The 11,332-nt window shown below is 38.7% G+C and overlaps 1 pseudogene; it reads right to left on the bottom strand.

Annotated features, from left to right (window-relative positions):
• Window positions 1–4,983: 4,983 nt before the first annotated feature.
• On the bottom strand, window positions 4,984–6,766 carry LOC145405882 (protein FAM200C-like; annotated as a pseudogene).
• Window positions 6,767–11,332: the final 4,566 nt, after the last annotated feature.

Raw genomic sequence — 11,332 nt, 5'->3', positions numbered from 1 at the left:
AGACAGACAGACAGGTGGATCTCACTCACTCTTTCGTTTTAGATATACATATTTATGTATATAGCATATATAAAGAAAGAGACTCTCTCTCTCTCTCTCTCTCTCTCTCTCTCTCTCTCTCTCTCTCTCAAATAGCCTGTAAACAAGATGGCTTGTTATGTTTACACTGTCACATGTAGGTGATATGAGGCTACCGTCACTGTAGACGGACACCAAGGGAGACAAGGACAACCCTGTCCTTCCCTGGATTGTATTGTAGCAACTTGTAATGACGATGAATGCAGCAGTCTCTCTCGCTGTCTCTGTCTCTCTCTCTCTCTCTCTCTCTCTGTCTGTCTGTCTGTCTCTCTCCCTCACACACATACACACACACACACACACACACACACACAGTGGGAGTCAGAGGTAGCAGACGTGCGACGTCGGCGCTCTGTACCGAGCCAGCCCGGCCAGTGGCATTACCTAAATTAGTATCTTTATATGAGTCAAGCTCTGTACCAGGTTAGACTAAATGATTTTTCATTATTAAAAGAAAAAAATAATAAGAAGTTTAAACAAGACTTATTCAAACAGAAAAGAGAACCAAGAGGCGAAAGAATGCGCTCAGTCAGCTGAGGTTTGTTTAGACTACAACTGCCCCAGGGAATGTACAGTAAGTACACTGTGCTTTTAGTATTGCAAAATGGACACATACTTTAGTAAAGCAAATTTGGAAAAGAAAAGGGATAAAGGTAGAAAGCAAAATGATGACTTCTACCAAGAACTGGTTGAAGTGGAGACTCACAATAGACTGGTTGAACGTGTACACAAACTAGAAATGGCTTTCAAAAATTAAATTGATGAAATAAAGAAGCAGATGCACTTGCAAAAGGAAGAAATAGAAAAACTTGGAAGGGAGGCCAACAAGAAAGACACAACCATCAGTGAACTAACAGTGGAACTGAGTACACTTAGGAAGAAAATGAGTGAAATGGCAAGTACAGTAGTCAATCACGAGAGTGTTATGGAAGAGTTAAAAAATGATACAGAGACAATTAGGCAAGTAAGCAGTCTGACAGACCAAAGCAGTGATATTGAGGACCAAAGCAGTGATATTCACACAGGTGAATGAAGCTGTGCAAAGCTGCAAAAATGATGTGGAAACCACGTATGCTGAAATGGTGAAAGTAAAGAAAGACTTAGAAACAAGGGTGGAGGAAAAAAGCATTAAACAGGAAGTGAAAAGAATAATCCAAAACAATCCAAAGTTAGTCAGAGATTCAGTAGATATAAACAAATCTATAGTAATCACTGGTATAGAAAAGGAAGAAGTAAAAAACAAGATCACAAGAGACAAAAAGATGGCAAATGTAATGAGCTTACTGAAAGAAGTATCAGAGGAAATCTGTAGTAAAGACATAGAGGAACACAAAAGGTTAGGGAAATACGAGAAAAGCAAGACAAGACCTCTAAAGGTGACTTTCCAGAGTGTAAACACTGTGGAGGAGATACTAAAAAATGCAAAGAATCTTATGGAAAAAGAGGAGTTCAAAAATGTATGGATAAAAAGATGCCTAACACAAGAGGAACTGGAATTACTGAAAGAGAAGAAGGAGGAAGCAAAAACAAAAAATGAGGGAAGATCAGAAGAGGAGAAGAACACATTTATTTAACAAAGTAATAGGAATCAGGTACGAAAGTGGTACACAAACAGGATGGAATAAAAAGGAGGAAGGTAGTAAAACCATGTCATGACAAGTATATAGACAAGATGATAAAGTTGATGTACTCAAATGTGGATGGAATGGTATCTAAATTACTAGACATGAATGATTATGTCAGAGAAATGAACCACAAATAATATGCCTAACTGAAACAAAATTAACAACAAGGATATCCAATGACATACTAAACTTAGAGGAATACATTATATGGAGAAGAGACAGAAATTTAAAAAGGGGAGGAGGAATTATAATATTAACTAAGAAAAATCTAAAAGTCAATGAAATAAAACTAGATATACCATCACAAGTAGAACTGATTGCAGTAGAGATCAACACATCTGAAGGGAAAGTAATTGTAGCCAATTTGTACATGCCACCCAGATCAAACACATGGGAAAGAGACGAATATGAGGACCTGGCAGAGAGTACAATTCAGAGTTTAAGATCATTACTACATAAAATGGAAGAGAAATCGGAAAGAATTATACTAACTGGAGATTTTAATACAAATATAAATTGGAATACTCTAGATACAATTAGCCAAGAAAGCTGTTGGGACCAAAACCTCCTGGATCTCGTGCAAAAGTTTTTCCTAACGCAACATGTGAGGGAAACCACCAGAAAAAGAGGACTCGATGTACCTTCAGTGCTAGATCTCATATTTACTAGGCAAGAAAATGATACTGACAGTTTAATATATCACCCTCCACTCGGCAAAAGCGATCATGCAGTACTAAATTACAACTTCAGGATAGCATATGACATAGTTAACAGCAATGAAAGTTACAAAATGAGCCTAAACTATAAAAAAGGAAATTATCAAGACCTAAAGAAGTATTTCTTAGAAGTTGATTGGGAAAATAAGCTTAGAGGACAAGATTTAAATGCTGTATATAAAAAATTCTGTGAATTTTATGAAATAGGAGTCCAGAAGTACATCCCACAGCACAAAGAAGCAGACAAGAAAATAAAGAAATGGTTCAATACAGAATGTAAAAAATCAAAAGAAAGAAGAGATTTGTTGTGGAATTGATACATAAGACACAATAGTGAAAGGGCGTATAATAATTACAAACAGGCAAGAAACGAAGAAGGGAAGCCCAAAAACAGTTTGAGGAGGATATAATAAATAAAAGTAGTGATCAACCAAAGCTGTTTTACAGCTACATCAGAAGCAAAACCAAAGTAAAAGATATAATACAATCCATTTCAGACGAGGGAATCACTTATACGCAAGAAAAAGATATTTGTGAAGCACTAAATAAGAATTTCCAATTAGTTTTACAGAAGAAAAAAATTTTGAGAGGGACTATGTGGAACATGCATGTCCACACATACTACCAGATATACAAATAGCAGAAAAAGTAATACAGGAGGAGTTAAGTAAATTAGACAGAGGAAAAGCAAGTGGTCCTAATGAGATTTCATGTTGGGTACTAGGAGAATGTGCAAAGGAGTTAAGTAAACCATTATTTTTAATTTTCAAGAAATCCTTGAGTCAAGGTAAACTACCTGATATTTGGAAGAAAGCAAATATTGTCCCCTTATTCAAGAAAGGAAATAGACAAAATCCACTCAACTACCGACCAGTATCACTGACCAGTGTTGTAAGCAAGGTATTAGAAAAGCTTATATGAAAAGCTTGAGTAAATCATCTAGAAGAACACAGTATGATAACAGAAAGACAGTTTGGTTTCAGAAAAGGAAACTCATGTGTTACTAATCTGTTGAGCTACTATGACAGAGTAACAAACACAAAACAGGAAAGAGAAAGATGGGTGGACAGTATCTATTTAGATTTCAAGAAAGCTTTTGACACAGTACCACACCAAAGACTTTTATGGAAACTGTACCATCAAGGAGGAATTCGAGGCAAACTGTTTTGTTGGATGCAAGATTTTCTCATAAAAAGAAAAATGAGAACAGTACTAAGAGGAAACTACTCATCATGGAAAGAAGTGACTAGTGGAGTACCACAGGGTTCAGTGCTGGCACCAATCATGTTTTTAGTGTATATACATGATATAAACAGTAACACTGGAAATGAGAGCTATCTGAATATGTTTGCAGATGATGCAAAAATACAAAGGAGAATTACTAATACAGACTCTTGGATAGAGCTACAAGAAGAATTAAATAAACTTCATGAATGGAGTAATACATGGCAAATGGAATTCAATGTGGACAAGTGTCATGTAATCAAATTTGGTAAAAGTGGAAAAAGACCTGATTGGGATTATAAGTTAGGAAATAAAACCCTATACACATCAAAAAGAGAGAAGGACCTAGGTGTGATTATCAATAACAGACTATCTCCGGCTGACCACATCAGCGAGAAGGTACGGAACATGTATACATTGCTTGCAAATATGAGAATAGCATTCACATGCATAAATGAAGACATGCTAAGAAGGATAATAACATCATTCATTATACCAACCCTGGAATATGCATTAGTAGTCTGAAGTCCTCATCTCAAAAAACACATAGACAAGATTGAAAAAGTTCAAAGGACCGCTACAAGATGGATACCAAGCTTAAGGGATCTAAGCTACGAAGAAAGACTAAATAAACTGAATCTACCAACACTACAGGAGAGAAGGAAAAGAGGTGACATGATAATGCTATATAAGTGCATATCAGGGAAGGAGAAAATAGACATAAATGATTACTTAACATATGGAGAAGCATCAGCACGAGGACACTGCAAAAAACTGCATAAGAAGAGAGGTGATAAAGACGTAAGGAAATTCATTTTCCCAAACAGAGTAATTGATCAATGGAATGCACTACCGAATGAAATAGTGTGTGCCAAAACAATTCACAAATTTAAGGATATGTACGATAAATATGGTTTAAGACACGGGACAGTACGAGCTTGACTCATTCCTGTAGGGATACAATTAGGTAAGAAAAGTTAGGTAAGAACACACACACACACACAATTCCGGTCCTTCCTCGTTTAATGGGTAACGAGGCCTGATATTGATTTCTTTATCATTCGCATCACTACAACTAGATCAGTGGTTCTTAACCTTTTTCAGTGCCCGTACCCCTTGATATCTCAGAAAATTTTCTCGTACCCCCATCCAATATAAATACAATACAAACATATGAAAAGGATTAGTGATACAAACCTTGCTGAGAAATTATTAGATTTTTCAATTACTGAACAAAGGTACTTTTTTATTTCATATGAAGTGTTAATTAGTAGGATGCAATGAATGCACATTATAACAGTAATTATGAGTTATACTACATAGTGCACAACAACACATTTTCAGTGGCTCTTTTGTTGTTGTTTCTCATTAATGATGATGTTCAAACGAGGTTCTTTCTTTGAAAGTGCCAGACGCATATCATCACTTGCATCCATTCGGTTTCTGGCTTTTGTCTTGATGTGTAGGAGCGTTGAAAAACCTACCTCGCATAAGTATGTAGTTGCAAATGGCACGAGGACCTCCAGAGCTCTCCCTGCTAACTGTGGGAATGTTTAGAGTTGTGCACACCAAAACATATCCAGTTGCATTTTTTCAAACTCCATTCGGATTCTGTCATTGGTCTGCAACTCCACAAGATCATCTTTCATCATATCATTATCATCCATGGAATCAAGGTTGAAAAGAAATGGATCCCGTATCCATCTTTGTGCCACAGAACCTTCTTCAATGTGAAAATACCCTTGGAAGGACTGAATCAGTTCTTGCAAATGTTCTTTTACCTCATTCACGATGGGCAGCTCTTCAGCAATAGCAGTCTCATCAAGAGAAGGGAAGTTTGCAAAGTTTCCACTTTCAATGCGCTTTATCCACAGTGGAAGCTTCTTGGTGAGGGCAGATAACTTTTCTCTGGCAGTTATCATATTCATCGCTGTTCCTTGCATAGAGACATTCAGTTCATTGAAGTGCGTGAATATACGAAGTATCTGCCAAATATGCCAGAGACAAAATGAACTCCCTCTTTTCAAAATGGTCAGCAATTTCACTGCCTTGATTTCTAAGAAACTGCATAATTTCTTCATGAAGTTCAAAGACACGTGTAAGTACCCTGCCACGGGAAAGCCATCTCACTTCTGTGTGGTAAAGAAGAACACTGTGCTCAGCTCCAATTTCTTCACAAAAAGATGCAAAAAGACGGTGATTCACTGCCCGTCCTCTGATGAAATTTACAGCACGCACAACAACTGATAAAACAGTCTTCAATTTTTCTGGTAGTGTCTTTGTAGCAAGTGCATGACGATGCAACACACAGTGAGTGACAGTTACATGGGGAACCTCTTTTTTCACCAGGGTAGCAAAGCCTGATTTATTTCCAAGCATGACAGGGGCTCCATCAGTGCAAATTGAACCACACATGTTGAGAGTCATTCCATGTTCCAAGAAGAACTCTTTCACAAGACTGAACACATCAATTGCTTTTGCAGTAGTTTTCAGAGGTTTGCAAAATAAGAATTCTTCTACCACTTCTTTCTCCTTCACATACCGAACAAATGCCATCAACTGACTGCAAAAACTAACGTCAGTCGACTCATCCAGCTGAATACTCACTTTGACAGGACTAGCTTTCAGGTCTGTTATCACCTGCTGCAAGATATCTCGACTCATATCATTAATCCTTGAATGGATAATGTCATTTGACAGAGGTATCTCTTTAAGCTTCTTTTCAGCTTCTGTCCCTATCACTATTTTTGCCATTTCTAATGCACAAGGTTTGACAAGCTCCTCTGCAATAGTGTGAGCTTTTTTCTTCTTTGCACACAAAAGGGCAACTTCATAAGATGCTTGCAACAAAGGTTTCTCAACTGGCACAAAACCTAGCTTTGATAGGGTACCACTTCGATCAAATCGTTCCCGCTTGATCTTCAAGCTGTTTAAGTCATGTCCAGCATCTGTGCCTCCATGCCGATTGTTCAAGTGCTCATTGAGTCTTGATGGTTTGAGATTTGCATTTGCAAATACTGTGCTGCAGAGTATGCACTGTGGTCGTTGAGTTCCATCTGCCTCAGTCGTACGGGTAAAACCATAACGAATGTAGTCGTCTTTCCACTTACGTTTCTTAGACATAGTTACTAGATCTTCATCACACCGATACCTGGAAAGATGCAGGCCTGGATGTAATAACCGTTATAACATATAACATATAATGTTTTTTAGTGTGGTATAACTGTAATATTGTCAAGAATAGATGTATTGATAAAAGATATATAATATTGAAGGTACTGTTATGTGCATGAGGAGGAATATTCACCACCACCACAATACACAGCCCACCATATTCCTCCTCATGCACATAACAGTACCTTCAATAATATATATTTTTTATCAATACATCTGTTTTTGACAATATTACAGTTATACCACACTAAAAAACATTATATTGTGACAAATAAAATGATAACACAAAAAAATAACATTTCACAAATCACAAATGCCGCACGCACCAGTAATTCACCTCAGTACTATCAACCACTCGAGCACAAACAAAATGCAGACCCAATTCACACTGTTCACATCGACTCAACTACACACAGCATAGTGCACGTGCAACACGTTTCAAACTTACGTGAGCTATACTCGTTGGCTCCTCTCACTCTCAGTGAGAACCCAGAACACAAGTGACTGAACTAAAGCCAAGGATCAGAGCCAGGACCAACGCTAACACGAACCGTACGAGATATCAAGAAAACGTATATGAAACCATAGAAAACGTAAGAAAATTGTTTCCAGCACCAACTTTAAAAAAGTAAATGAGACAAATATAGTAACAGGAAAATTAGGAAAACATATGTTTTGCTTTCTCATGGTACAGTACCATTGCACTGGCTATCATGTCTCGTACCCCCAGGTTTAAGGTTTCGTACCCCTTGGGGGTACAGGTACCCCAGGTTAAGAACCACTGAACTAGATTGTTGCCTTATGAATGACCTTGTGTAAATCTACTGGATGACGTGGGGTAGTTTCAGAACCCGAGGGTATTTTTCCTAAGCGCGGTGGTTGGGTTTTACCATCCATTTGCTGGTGCACAAATGTTGCTTATGTTTACTTGGACGCTCCAGCAGCATAAAACCTACCGTAGGTCCAGTTTATCCCTAGCCGTGTTATACTGTATATGTCTGTATGATGACACGCTGCATAAAGTCCTCCTTATTTTACATATAAAACTGCACTGTTTACTGCACAGTTTAATTTTTCTATTTCTTGAAAACAGGATCTCATTCAGACTGCTGGGAGGTGAAAGTGTGTTCAAAGCTCAGTCAGTATAGTCACCAAAACCGCGACTTTGGCTGCTATCTTGGCATGAATGCGAATAAGTCTGTGACGTATATAACCAGACTCCCTGCAGAAAGACATGTAGACTATATGCAATTTTACGCCCTCCCAGCAGCACCAAGCCAGCGATATACGGTATTTTGTGTAGCCTTGGCCACTTGTGTTATAATGGCAGGCAACTGATAGACATGAATGGTAAAGGAACTATTGCCCCCTCTGGATGAACAGTGTGTAAGTGTAGACACACGACTAGATAGCATAATGTGTCTGGAGCTAAGGAGGGCCTGAATGAGTAATACTTGTATGAAAACTAATGAATGAATATTTTAAAGAGAATATAATATACGATGATCAATGTTTGTGGATGTTGAGTCACAACTATCCTGAGTAATGAAATAGCACCTCGAAGAAAACGACATCATTTGTGGACTGAACATCCGTAACACCGTTATTTCAATTATTATAATACAAGATATGCATTCATTATGCAAATACAGTATCTCATTACCTCCGCGTAATCCATCAGTATGACTGCACAACATTTTCCCACAATAAGCCAGGAGCTGTCCAACACTCAAAGTAGCTATAATCCTGTGCAGCTGGAGATCTACTTTTACCATGGTTTGCAAATATAATGATTATTTTTCCTCACAATAAAACAGATTGGATGATGCCCAACGTGGAATGACAGTTGTTTCACATGCTTAACCATAAACCATTTATGGCCACCCTGGTTCACCCACAAATATGTTATAGCATTTGAATCGCACACTCACTAGACTCAGGTGAACCATGTTTCGAGACACCGGATATCACACCTAACCTTTATGCTCAACTACAGTTGTTCACCACATTGTATGACGAACATTAAACTCCAACATTCATCCTATCTATCTATCTATTGCCAGACGCCTCAATCCCGTTTGGGGTGGCCACAAACAAATCGCCTCCAAGTCGCCCTGTCCCCCGCCATTTCACTGCCTTGCTCCCAACTCACACACCCCTCTCTCATATACCTCTCCACCCCATCCCTCCATCTCATCCTCGGCCTCCCCCTCCCTCTTCCCCCCTCCACCTCACTCACATACACTCTCTTCGTCAGTCTTTCACCCTCCATCCTCTCCACATGGCCAAACCACCTCAGTGTGTTCCTCATAACGCTTCCTATCACATCCACATCAACACCACAACGCTCCTTTATATCCTCATTCGTCAGTCCATGTGACTCCACAGGCTTCTCTTAAATATCTCATTTCCACCGCTCTCACTCTTGACTTGTGTCCCTCCAACAATGTCCAAGCTTCACTTCCGTACGTTAGAGTTGGTATCACAATACTGTCATGTAGTAACTTTTTCACTTCCATGCTCACTTCCCTGTTTCTTATCACTGCTTTCAAAGAACCAGCAACCTTTCTTCCCTGCTGTACCCTTTCAAGCACTTTACCCTCCAAACCTCCATCCTTACTCATCACACTACCCAAGTACTTAAACGTACTCACATTTTCCAATTCCTCACCATCCAACCTCGCTGTACATTCACTAACTTCACCTCTCTCAAAGACCATCACTTTACTCTTCCCTACATTCACCTTTAGATTCCGTTTCTTACACACTCTCTCAAACTCATCCACCAAGCCTTGCAGCTCCCCTTCGTCTTCACTTAACAACACAGTATCATCTGCAAACTACAGTACAGGGAGTTTCCAAACACTATCCTCTCTCACCAGGGCCACTCCAACATCCACTACTCTACCTTGTACCTCTTTTATTACCCCATCCATGTACAGATTGAACAACCATGGAGACATGAACATCCCTGTTTCAAACCAACTTCCAAAGAGAAAAATTCACTTAGTTCACTATCCACACGCATTGCAGCCTTCGCACCATCGTACAGCTCCGGGCAGACGAAACGGCTACACCCCATCCACCAGCGACTTGGTTTGGGTCTCAGTGGTTCTGGTAACAGTTGCAGGTGGAGGGAGGGGGGATGTGGGAGGGTGAGGAGGGGAGAAATGTGGGCGGAGTTATATAGGGGGTAGTGTGGGAGGGTGAAGAAGCAGCACACTCTGGCTGGTGGGAGGGGGAGACGAATGGTTGGGTAGCGGAGACGAGAGTCTGCTGGAGGGTAAGACAGGTGAGTGTGATTAGATGAAAAGAAATTACAAAAAATGAATTATTATAATATCTGCTGCATATATTGCATTTTATTTACTAAATAAAAACACTGTCTATTATTCACCACCGTATTTGGGTATCCTACTCATTATTATTATCCTTTGGATATTAGGCAATAAATAAAGATATTGGACGGTCTTTCGGACCCGAACTAATTTTTTCATAACTTTTTTCTTCAGCTATTTCCGTATTCCTATTATTCCTCGTGCTTGAAGTCCCCCTTTTTATCACTTTCTCCAACGCCCTACATTTTTTTTTTAGGCATAAGGCAGTTTAACTTTCTCTTTAAATAACCATATTTGTCAACTAATATTCCTTTCATTCATCTATTTAATTACCTGTTTTCTTTCAATATGCATTTGTCTAATAATGGGTGTTACACCTTAATTGGCGCCGCTATTTGACGTTTTGAATAAATTTGGTCTAAATTTACGCATATATTCCAGTCTCTCTCAAGTAGGCTGGCAACCTCACACATCCTCCCCCCTGCTTTCTCCTTCTCTCGCTACCCGTTCCCTCCTTTCCTTTTGTAGTACTGTTTATCTATTCTTTCTCATATTTTTAACCTCATTCCTTCTTACAAACTTTTAGTGCCATAGGAATTTCTCCCTTATCACCTACAGTCCTACTACATGAAAGTGGAAAAAAATGCCATCGGGAAAAGAATAACTGGAAATTTATGGCGAAGGTTACGATATTAGTTATTTAGAATGAAAGTGTTGGCAGATACGCATTCTTGACGTGATTATCACAGCCACAGCATTTCGTCTTCATAAAACAGAAGGACTATAGGTTTCATGCATTACCTCCTTATGTCCAGCATTACTGTGCAGAACGCCATGTATAACACATTAAGGACCACAAGGACAGTACTGGTAGTCATCGTGATTCTCATGAATCTCTCCATAGGCTATTGAAAACAGTGCTTTATGCTCAACTTCAGAATTATGTTCTCATCAGGGCAATGATAGGCAAAGATAATAAAAACAATATATACAACCAAATTATCATTTATTATACAACAAAGCTCAAACTGCCTCCGTGCTACCTGAAAAAAATTTAATACCTGATCATATATATATATATATATATATATATATATATATATATATATATATATATATATATAGGGATGATGCCATGTCGTAGCGCTTAAGGGAATAACAGGGATGACGACGGTGA

The sequence above is a fragment of the Coenobita brevimanus genome, chromosome 68 (genome assembly GCF_032717465.1).
Source record: "Coenobita brevimanus isolate Jiangsu-jjx chromosome 68, ASM3271746v2, whole genome shotgun sequence".
Taxonomy (NCBI): Eukaryota; Metazoa; Arthropoda; class Malacostraca; order Decapoda; family Coenobitidae; genus Coenobita; species Coenobita brevimanus.
This window is presented reverse-complemented; position numbering and strand designations above follow the sequence as displayed.